We start from the raw sequence: 10,000 nt of genomic DNA on the forward strand, positions 1-10,000 counted from the left end.
CAGCTGGTGATGGCGGGGAGGAGGAGCAGCAGCAGCCAGCCTCCAGCAGCCAGCCAGCCTCCAGCAGCTGATGGCGGTGTGTGGGAGCAGCAGCCAGCCTCCAGCGGCCAGCCAGCCTCCAGCAGCTGATGGCGGGGTGGAGGAGCTGCAGCCAGCGTCCATCAGCTGATGGCGGGGTGGAAGAGCAGCAGGCAGCCTCCAGCTGGTGATGGCGGGGTGGAGGAGCTGCAGCCAGCGTCCAGCAGCTGATGGCGGGGTGCAGGAGCAGCAGCCAGCCTCCAGCAGCTGATGGCGGGGTGGAGGAGCTGCAGCCAGCCTCCAGCAGCCAGCCTCCAGCTAGTGATGGCGGGGTGGAGAAGCAGGCAGCCTCCGTCAGCTGATGGCGGGGTGGAGGAGCAGAAGCCAGCCTCCAGCAGCTGATGGCGGGGTGCAGGAGCTGCAGCCAGCGTCCAGCAGCTGATGGTGGGGTGGAGGAGCTGCAGCCAGCCTCCAGCAGCCAGCCTCCAGCTAGTGATGGCGGGGTGGAGAAGCAGGCAGCCTCCGTCAGCTGATGGCGGGGTGGAGGAGCAGAAGCCAGCCTCCAGCAGCTGATGGCGGGGTGCAGGAGCTGCAGCCAGCGTCCAGCAGCTGATGGTGGGGTGGAGGAGCTGCAGCCAGCGTCCAGCAGCTGATGGTGGGGTGGAGGAGCTGCAGCCAGCCTCCAGCAGCCAGCCTCCAGCAGCTGATGGCGGGGTGCAGGAGCAGCAGCCAGCCTCCAGCAGCTGATGGCGGGGTGCAGGAGCAGCAGGCAGCCTCCAGCAGCTGATGGCGGGGTGGAGGAGCAGAAGCCAGCCTCCAGCAGCTGATGGCGGGGTGCAGGAGCTGCAGCCAGCGTCCAGCAGCTGATGGTGGGGTGGAGGAGCTGCAGCCAGCGTCCAGCAGCTGATGGTTGGGTGGAGGAGCAGCAGCCAGCCTCCAGCAGCCAGCCTCCAGCTAGTGATGGCGGGGTGGAGAAGCAGGCAGCCTCCATCAGCTGATGGCGGGGTGGAGGAGCAGAAGCCAGCCTCCAGCTGGTGATGGCGGGGTGCAGGAGCTGCAGGCAGCCTCCAGCAGCTGATGGCGGGGTGCAGGAGCTGCAGGCAGCCTCCAGCAGCTGATGGCGGGGTGGAGGAGCTGCAGCCAGCGTCCAGCAGCTGATGGTGGGGTGGAGGAGCTGCAGCCAGCGTCCAGCAGCTGATGGTTGGGTGGAGGAGCAGCAGCCAGCCTCCAGCAGCTGATGGCGGGGTGCAGGAGCAGCAGCCAGCCTCCAGCAGCTGATGGCGGGGTGGAGGAGCTGCAGCCAGCCTCCAGCAGCCAGCCTCCAGCTAGTGATGGCGGGGTGGAGAAGCAGGCAGCCTCCATCAGCTGATGGCGGGGTGGAGGAGCAGAAGCCAGCCTCCAGCTGGTGATGGCGGGGTGCAGGAGCTGCAGGCAGCCTCCAGCAGCTGATGGCGGGGTGGAGGAGCTGCAGCCAGCCTCCAGCAGCCAGCCTCCAGCTAGTGATGGCGGGGTGGAGAAGCAGGCAGCCTCCATCAGCTGATGGCGGGGTGGAGGAGCAGAAGCCAGCCTCCAGCAGCTGATGGCGGGGTGCAGGAGGTGCAGGCAGCCTCCAGCAGCTGATGGCGGGGTGCAGGAGCAGCAGGCAGCCTCCAGCTGGTGATGGCGGGGTGGAGGAGCTGCAGCCAGCCTCCAGCAGCCAGCCCCCAGCAGCTGATGGCGGGGTGGAGGAGCAGAAGCCAGCCTCCAGCAGCTGATGGTGGGGTGCAGGAGCTGCAGCCAGCCTCCAGCAGCCAGCCTCCAGCTGGTGATGGCGGGGTGGAGGAGCAGCAGCAGACAGCCTCCAGCAGCCAGCCAGCCTCCAGGAGCTGATGGCGGTGTGTGGGAGCAGCAGCCAGCCTCCAGCGTTCAGCCAGCATCCATCAGCTGATGGCGGTGTGAAGGAGCTGCAGCCAGCCTCCAGCAGGTCATGGTGGGGTGGAGGAGCAGCAGCCAGCCTCCAGCAGCTGATGGCGGGTTGCAGGAGCTGCAGCCAGCCTCCAGCAAATGATGGCGGGGTGCAGGAGCTGCAGGCAGCCTCCAGCAGCTGATGGCGGGGTGCAGGAGCAGCAGGCAGCCTCCAGCTGCTGATGACGGGGTGCAGGAGCTGCAACCAGCCTCCAGCTGGTGATGGTGGGGTGGAGGAGCTGCAGCCAGCCTCGAACAGCTGATGGCAGGGTGCAGGAGCAGCAGCCAGCCTCCAGCAGCTGATGGCGGGGCGCAGGAGCTGCAGGCAGCCTCCAGCAGCTGATGGCGGGGTGCAGGAGCAGCAGCCAGCCTCCAGCTGGTGATGGCGGGGTGAAGGAGCTGCAGCCAGCCACCAGCAGCTGATGGCGGGGTGAAGGAGCTGCAGCCAGCCACCAGCAGCTGATGGCGGGGTGGAGGAGCTGCAGCCAGCGTCCAGCAGCTGATGGTTGGGTGGTGGAGGAGCAGCAGCCAGCCTCCAGCAGCTGATGGCGGGGTGCAGGAGCAGCAGCCAGCGTCCAGCAGCTGATGGTTGGGTGGAGGAGCAGCAGCCAGCCTCCAGCAGCTGCTGGCGGGGTGCAGGAGCAGCAGCCAGCCTCCAGCAGCTGATGGCGGGGTGCAGGAGCTGCAGGCAGCCTCCAGCAGCTGATGGCGGTGTGCAGGAGCTGCAGCCAGCCTCCAGCAGCTGATGGCGGGGTGCAGGGGCTGCAGGCAGCCTCCAGCAGCTGATGGCGGGGTGCAGGAGCTGCAACCAGCCTCCAGCTGGTGATGGCGGGGTGGAGGAGCAGCAGCCAGCCTCCAGCAGCCAGCCTCCAGCTGCTGATGGCGGGGTGGAGGAACAGAAGCCTCCAGCAGCTGATGGCAGGGTGCAGGAGCAGCAGCCAGCCTCCAGCTGGTGATGGCGGGGTGGAGGAGCTGAAACCTGGGTCGGACCTGGTCTGCAGCAGGGCCCATTACCACTCAGAAGCTGATGGCAGTGTGTGTTTAGGTCCCTGCGGGGTGGATGAGCTGAAACCTGGGTCAGACTTGGTGTGCAGCAGGGCTCAGCACCCTCCAGAAGCCGATGACAGTGTGTCTTTAACTCCCTGCCTGGTGGGAGAGCTGAAAGCTGGGTCGGACCTGGTCTTTAGCAGAGCTCAGCAGCCTCCAGAAGCTGATGGCAGTGTGTGTTTCATCCCCTGCGGGGTGGGAGAGCTGAAACGTGGGTCGGACCTGGTCTGCAGCAGGGCCCATCACCATCCAGAAGCTGACGGCGGTGTGTGTTTAAGTCCCTGCGGGGTGGGAGAGCCATAACCTGGGTCGGACCTGGTCTGCAGCAGAGCTCAGCAGCCTCCAGAACCTGATGGCAGTGTGTCTTTAATCCACTGCGGGGTGCAGGAGCTGAAACCTGGGTCGGACCTGGTCTGCAGCAGGGCTCAGCAGCCAGCAGAAGGTGACGGCAGTGTGTGTTTAGTTCCCTGCGGGGTGCAGGAGCTGAAACCTGGGTCGGACCTGGTCTGCAGCAGAGCTCAGCAGCCAGCAGAAGGTGATGGCAGTGTGTGTTTAAGTCCCTGCCTGGTGGGAGAGCTGAAACCTGGGTCGGACCTGGTCTATAGAAGAGCTCAGCAGCCTCCAGAAGCTGATGGCAGTGTGTGTGTTTTGGTCCCTGCGGGGTGCAGGAGCAGGAACCCGGGTCGGACCTGGTCTATAGCGGAGCTCAGCAGCCTCCAGCAGCTGATGGCAGTGTGTGTTTAATTCCCTGCCTGGTGGGAGAGCTGTAACCCGGGTCGGACTTGGTCTGCAGCAGGGCCCATCACCATCCAGAAGCTGATGGCAGTGTGTCTTTAATTCCCTGCGGGGTGGAGGAGCAGAAACCTGGGTCGGACCTGGTCTATAGCAGAGCTCAGCAGCCTCCAGAAGCTGATGGCAGTGTGTGTTCAAGTCCCTGCGGGGTGGGAGAGCTGAAACCTGGGTCGGACCTGGTCTATAGAAGAGCTCAGCAGCCTCCAGCAGCTGATGGCAGTGTGTGTTTAAGTCCCTGCGGGGTGGGAGAGCTATATCCCGGGTCGGACCTGGTCTATAGCAGAGCTCAGCAGCCTCCAGCAGCTGATGGCAGTGTGTGTTTAAGTCCCTGCGGGGTGGGAGAGCTGAAACCTCGGTCGGACCTGGTCTATGGCAGAGCTCAGCAGCCTCCAGAAGCTGATGGCAGCGTGCCTCTAAGTCCCTGCCTGGTGGGAGAGCTGAAACCTGGGTCGGACATGGTCTGCAGCAGGGCTCGGCAGCCTCCAGCAGCTGATGGCAGTGTGTCTTTAAGTCCCTGCCTGGTGGGAGAGCTGAAACCTGGGTCGGACCTGGTCTATAGCAGAGCTCAGCAGCCTCCAGCAGCTGATGGCAGTGTGTGTTTAAGTCCCTGCCTGGTGTGAGAGCTGAAACCTGGGTCGGACCTGGTCTATAGAAGAGCTCAGCAGCCTCCAGCAGCTGATGGCAGTGTGTCTTTAAGTCACTGCCTGGTGGGAGAGCTGAAACCTGGGTCGGACCTGGTCTATAGTAGAGCTCAGCAGCCTCCAGCAGCTGATTGCAGTGTGTGTTTAAGTCCCTGCCTGGTGGGAGAGCTGATATCCGGGTCGGACCTGGTCCACAGCAGGGCCCATCACCCTCCAGAAGCTGGTGGCAGTGTGTGTTTAAGTCCCTGCGGGGTGCAGGAGAAGAAACCTGGGTGGGACCTGGTCTGCAGCAGAGCTCGGCAGCCTCCAGCAGCTGATGGCAGTGAGTGTTTAAGTCCCTGCGGGGTGGGAGAGCTATATCCCGGGTCAGACCTGGTCTAAAGCAGGGCCCATCACCCTCCAGAAGCTGGTGGCAGTGTGTGTTTAAGTCCCTGCGGGGTGGAGGAGCAGAAACCTGGGTCGGACCCGGTCTACAGCAGAGCTCAGCAGCCCCCAGAAGCTGATGGCAGTGTGTGTGTGTGTGTGTGTGTTTAAGTCTCTGCCTGGTTGGAGAGCCGATACCTGGGTCGGACCTGGTCTGCAGCAGGGCTCAGCAGCCTCCAGAAGCTGATGGCAGTGTGTCTTTCATTCCCTGCGGGGTGCAGGAGCAGAAACCTGGGTCGGACCTGGTCTATAGCGGAGCTCAGCAGCCTCCAGCAGCTGATGGCAGTGTGTGTGTTAAAGACCCTGCGGGGTGGGAGAGCTGAAACCTGGGTCGGACCTGGTCTGCAGCAGGGCTCAGCAGCCCCCAGAAGCTGATGGCTGTGTGTGTTTAAGTCCCTGCGGGGTGGGAGAGCTGAAACCTGGGTCGGACCTGGCCCGCAGCAGGGCCCATCACCCTCCAGAAGCTGATGGCGGTGTGGGTTTAAGTCCCTGCGGGGTTGAGGAGCTGAAACCTGGGTCGGACCTGGTCTGCAGCAGGGCCCATCACCATCCAGAAGCTGATGGCTGTGTGTGTTTAAGTCCCAGGGGGGTGGGAGAGCCATAACCTGGGTCGGACCTGGTCTGCAGCAGGGCTCAGCAGCCTCCAGTTGCAGATGGCAGTGTGTGTTTAGTTCCCTGCGGGGTGCAGGAGCTGAAACCTGGGTCGGACCTGGTCTATAGCAGAGCTCAGCAGCCTCCAGAAGCTGATGGCAGTGTGTCTTCAATTCCCTGCGGGGTGCAGGAGCTGATACCTGGGTCGGACCTGGTCTGCAGCAGGGCCCATCACCATCCAGACGCTGATGGCAGTGTGTGTTTAAGTCCTAGTGGGCTGCAGGAGCTGAAACCTGGGTCGGACCTGCTCTATAGTAGAGCTCAGCAGCCTCCAGAAGCTGATGGCAGTGTGTCTTTAAGTCCCTGCGGGGTGGGATAGCTGAAACCTGGGTCGGACCTGGTCTGCAGCAGGGCCCATCACCATCCAGACGCTGATGGCAGTGTGTGTTTAAGTCCTAGTGGGCTGCAGGAGCTGAAACCTGGGTCGGACCTGCTCTATAGTAGAGCTCAGCAGCCTCCAGAAGCTGATGGCAGTGTGTCTTTAAGTCCCTGCGGGGTGGGATAGCTGAAACCTGGGTCGGACCTGGTCTGCAGCAGGGCCCATCACCCTCCAGAAGCTGTTGGCAGTGTGTCTTCCATTCCTAGTGGGGCAGGGGAGCAAAGACCTGGGCAGAGGAGCGCCTGTCTGCATCCGATCCGGCCCCTCAGCAGCCCGCCGTGAGCCTTAGAGAACCCCCCCCCCCCCCCAGCGGGCTCCAGGAACCGGGCCCTGCGTCGGACCCAGCTCAGTAAGGCCCTCCCTCGGGCCCTGCAGCAGGTGGCCCCGTCTATGCAGTCGAAAACCCCGCGAAAATCGGTGTAGAAACGCCCGAGAGGCGTGGTGCGGTTCCCCCGGCCGGTACCGGGTCCGGACCGGTCCGGAAGTCCACCCAGAACACTGCCTGGGGCTTCTGGGCGGCTCCCCAGGCGCAGGCAGTCGAAAACCGCGTGAAAATCGGTTCAGAATTGACAAAACGGCGACCTCGTCGCTCCAAAAACTAAGTCCAAACTAAGCCTTTCGCTTATCGCTTAACGCTTAAGGCGGTCGGCCTTATGGCCAGTAAATGAAAAGTGCCTGCGCCCCTGGAGGTTTTGGAAGGTGCGAGCGATGACCATGCTCGGGTTAGTAGGTGAGGCCATCGGAAAACCAGCGTGAGTTGGCGGGTTTGGGTGGCAATCTATTCCAGGCAGAGTCGACTATCTCTGGGCATCAATTTTGGGATTTTTCCGGCTCTGGTTCTGGGAGAAACGCAGGGGCAAAGTGCACGAGCCGCGGCCGATTTTGGTGGCCTGTCCCTGGGCACAAAGTCTGAGGAGTGTGGGCCTGGTTCTCCGAAAAATACCAGTCTGCTGGAGCTCACTCCCATGGCTCCAGGGGGCACGGCACACCCCCCGGTAGCCGACCAAAGTGCTCTACTCGGGCCAGACTCGGACCCACGACCCGGGGTGAGAACCACAACTACTGGTCATCCTTTTGACCTCCAGGGGGCGCGGCAGAGCCTCCCCAGTCCGACGCAAGTGCCCCACTTGGGCCATACTCAGACCCACGGCCCGGGGCGAGAACCACAACTACTGGTCATCCTTTAGACCTCCAGGGGGCCCGGCACAGCCTCCCTAGACCGACACAAGTGCTCCACTTGGGCTGTACTCTGACCCAAGTCCCGGTGCGAGAACCACAACTACTGGTCATCCTTTAGACCTCCAGGGGGCCCGGCACAGCCTCCCTAGGCCGACACAAGTGCTCCACTTGGGCTATACTCTGACCCAAGTCCCGGGGCGAGAACCACAACTACTGGTCATCCTTTTGACCTCATGGTCATCCTTTAGATCTCCAGGGGGCCCGGCACAGCCTCCCTAGGCCGACACAAGTGCTCCACTTGGGCTATACTCTGACCCAAGTCCCGGGGCGAGAACCACAACTACTGGTCATCCTTTAGACCTCCAGGGGGCACGGCACACCCCCCGGTAGCCGACCAAAGTGCTCTACTCGGGCCAGACTCGGACCCACGACCCGGGGTGAGAACCACAACTACTGGTCATCCTTTAGACCTCCAGGGGGCCCGGCACAGCCTCCCTAGTCCGACACAAGTGCTCCACTTGGGCTATACTCTGACCCAAGTCCCGGGGCGAGAACCACAACTACTGGTCATCCTTTAGACCTCCAGGGGGACCGGCACAGCCTCCCTAGACCGACACAAGTGCACCACTTGGGCCATACTCTGACCCAAGTCCCGGGGCGAGAACCACAACTACTGGTCATCCTTTTGACCTCATGGTCATCCTTTAGACCTCAAGGGGGCACGGCAGAGCCTCCCTAGTCCGACACAAGTGTCCCACTTGGGCTATACTATGACCCAAGTCCCGGGGCGAGAACCACAACTACTGGTCATCCTTTAGACCTCAAGGGGGCACGGCAGAGCCTCCCTAGTCCGACACAAGTGTCCCACTTGGGCCATACTCAGACCCACGGCCCGGGGCGAGAACCACAACTACTGGTCATCCTTTAGACCTCCAGGGGGCCCGGCACAGCCTCCCTAGTCCGACGCAAGTGCTCCACTTGGGCTGTACTCTGACCCAAGTCCCGGGGCGAGAACCACAACTAATGGTCATCCTTTAGACCTCCAGGGGGCACGGCACAGCCTCCCTAGTCCGACACAAGTGCTCCACTTGGGCTATACTCTGACCCAAGTCCCGGGGCGAGAACCACAACTACTGGTCATCCTTTAGACCTCCAGGGGGCACGGCAGAGCCTCCCTAGTCCGACACAAGTGTCCCACTTGGGCTATTCTCTGACCCAAGTCCCGGGGCGAGAACCACAACTACTGGTCATCCTTTAGACCTCCAGGGGGCACGACACAGCCTCCCTAGTCCGACCCAAGTGCTCCACTTGGGCTATACTATGACCCAAGTCCCGGGGCGAGAACCACAACTACTGGTCATCCTTTAGACCTCCAGGGGGCACGGCACAGCCTCCCTAGTCCGACACAAGTGCTCCACTTGGGCTATACTCTGACCCAAGTCCCGGGGCGAGAACCACAACTACTGGTCATCCTTTAGACCTCCAGGGGGCACGGCACAGCCTCCCTAGTCCGACACAAGTGCTCCACTTGGGCTATACTCTGACCCAAGTCCCGGGGCGAGAACCACAACTACTGGTCATCCTTTTGACCTCATGGTCATCCTTTAGACCTCCAGGGGGCCCGGCACAGCCTCCCTAGGCCGACACAAGTGCTCCACTTGGGCTATACTCTGACCCAAGTCCCGGGGCGAGAACCACAACTACTGGTCATCCTTTAGACCTCCAGGGGGCACGGCACAGCCTCCCTAGTCCGACACAAGTGCTCCACTTGGGCTATACTCTGACCCAAGTCCCGGGGCGAGAACCACAACTACTGGTCATCCTTTTGACCTCATGGTCATCCTTTAGACCTCCAGGGGGCCCGGCACAGCCTCCCTAGACCGACACAAGTGCTCCACTTGGGCTGTACTCTGACCCAAGTCCCGGTGCGAGAACCACAACTACTGGTCATCCTTTAGACCTCCAGGGGGCCCGGCACAGCCTCCCTAGGCCGACACAAGTGCTCCACTTGGGCTATACTCTGACCCAAGTCCCGGGGCGAGAACCACAACTACTGGTCATCCTTTTGACCTCATGGTCATCCTTTAGATCTCCAGGGGGCCCGGCACAGCCTCCCTAGGCCGACACAAGTGCTCCACTTGGGCTATACTCTGACCCAAGTCCCGGGGCGAGAACCACAACTACTGGTCATCCTTTAGACCTCCAGGGGGCACGGCACACCCCCCGGTAGCCGACCAAAGTGCTCTACTCGGGCCAGACTCGGACCCACGACCCGGGGTGAGAACCACAACTACTGGTCATCCTTTAGACCTCCAGGGGGCCCGGCACAGCCTCCCTAGTCCGACACAAGTGCTCCACTTGGGCTATACTCTGACCCAAGTCCCGGGGCGAGAACCACAACTACTGGTCATCCTTTAGACCTCCAGGGGGACCGGCACAGCCTCCCTAGACCGACACAAGTGCACCACTTGGGCCATACTCTGACCCAAGTCCCGGGGCGAGAACCACAACTACTGGTCATCCTTTTGACCTCATGGTCATCCTTTAGACCTCAAGGGGGCACGGCAGAGCCTCCCTAGTCCGACACAAGTGTCCCACTTGGGCTATACTATGACCCAAGTCCCGGGGCGAGAACCACAACTACTGGTCATCCTTTAGACCTCAAGGGGGCACGGCAGAGCCTCCCTAGTCCGACACAAGTGTCCCACTTGGGCCATACTCAGACCCACGGCCCGGGGCGAGAACCACAACTACTGGTCATCCTTTAGACCTCCAGGGGGCCCGGCACAGCCTCCCTAGTCCGACGCAAGTGCTCCACTTGGGCTGTACTCTGACCCAAGTCCCGGGGCGAGAACCACAACTAATGGTCATCCTTTAGACCTCCAGGGGGCACGGCACAGCCTCCCTAGTCCGACACAAGTGCTCC

Source organism: Nothobranchius furzeri, unplaced genomic scaffold, assembly GCF_043380555.1.
Source record: "Nothobranchius furzeri strain GRZ-AD unplaced genomic scaffold, NfurGRZ-RIMD1 Scf052, whole genome shotgun sequence".
In the NCBI taxonomy this organism is placed as follows: Eukaryota; Metazoa; Chordata; class Actinopteri; order Cyprinodontiformes; family Nothobranchiidae; genus Nothobranchius; species Nothobranchius furzeri.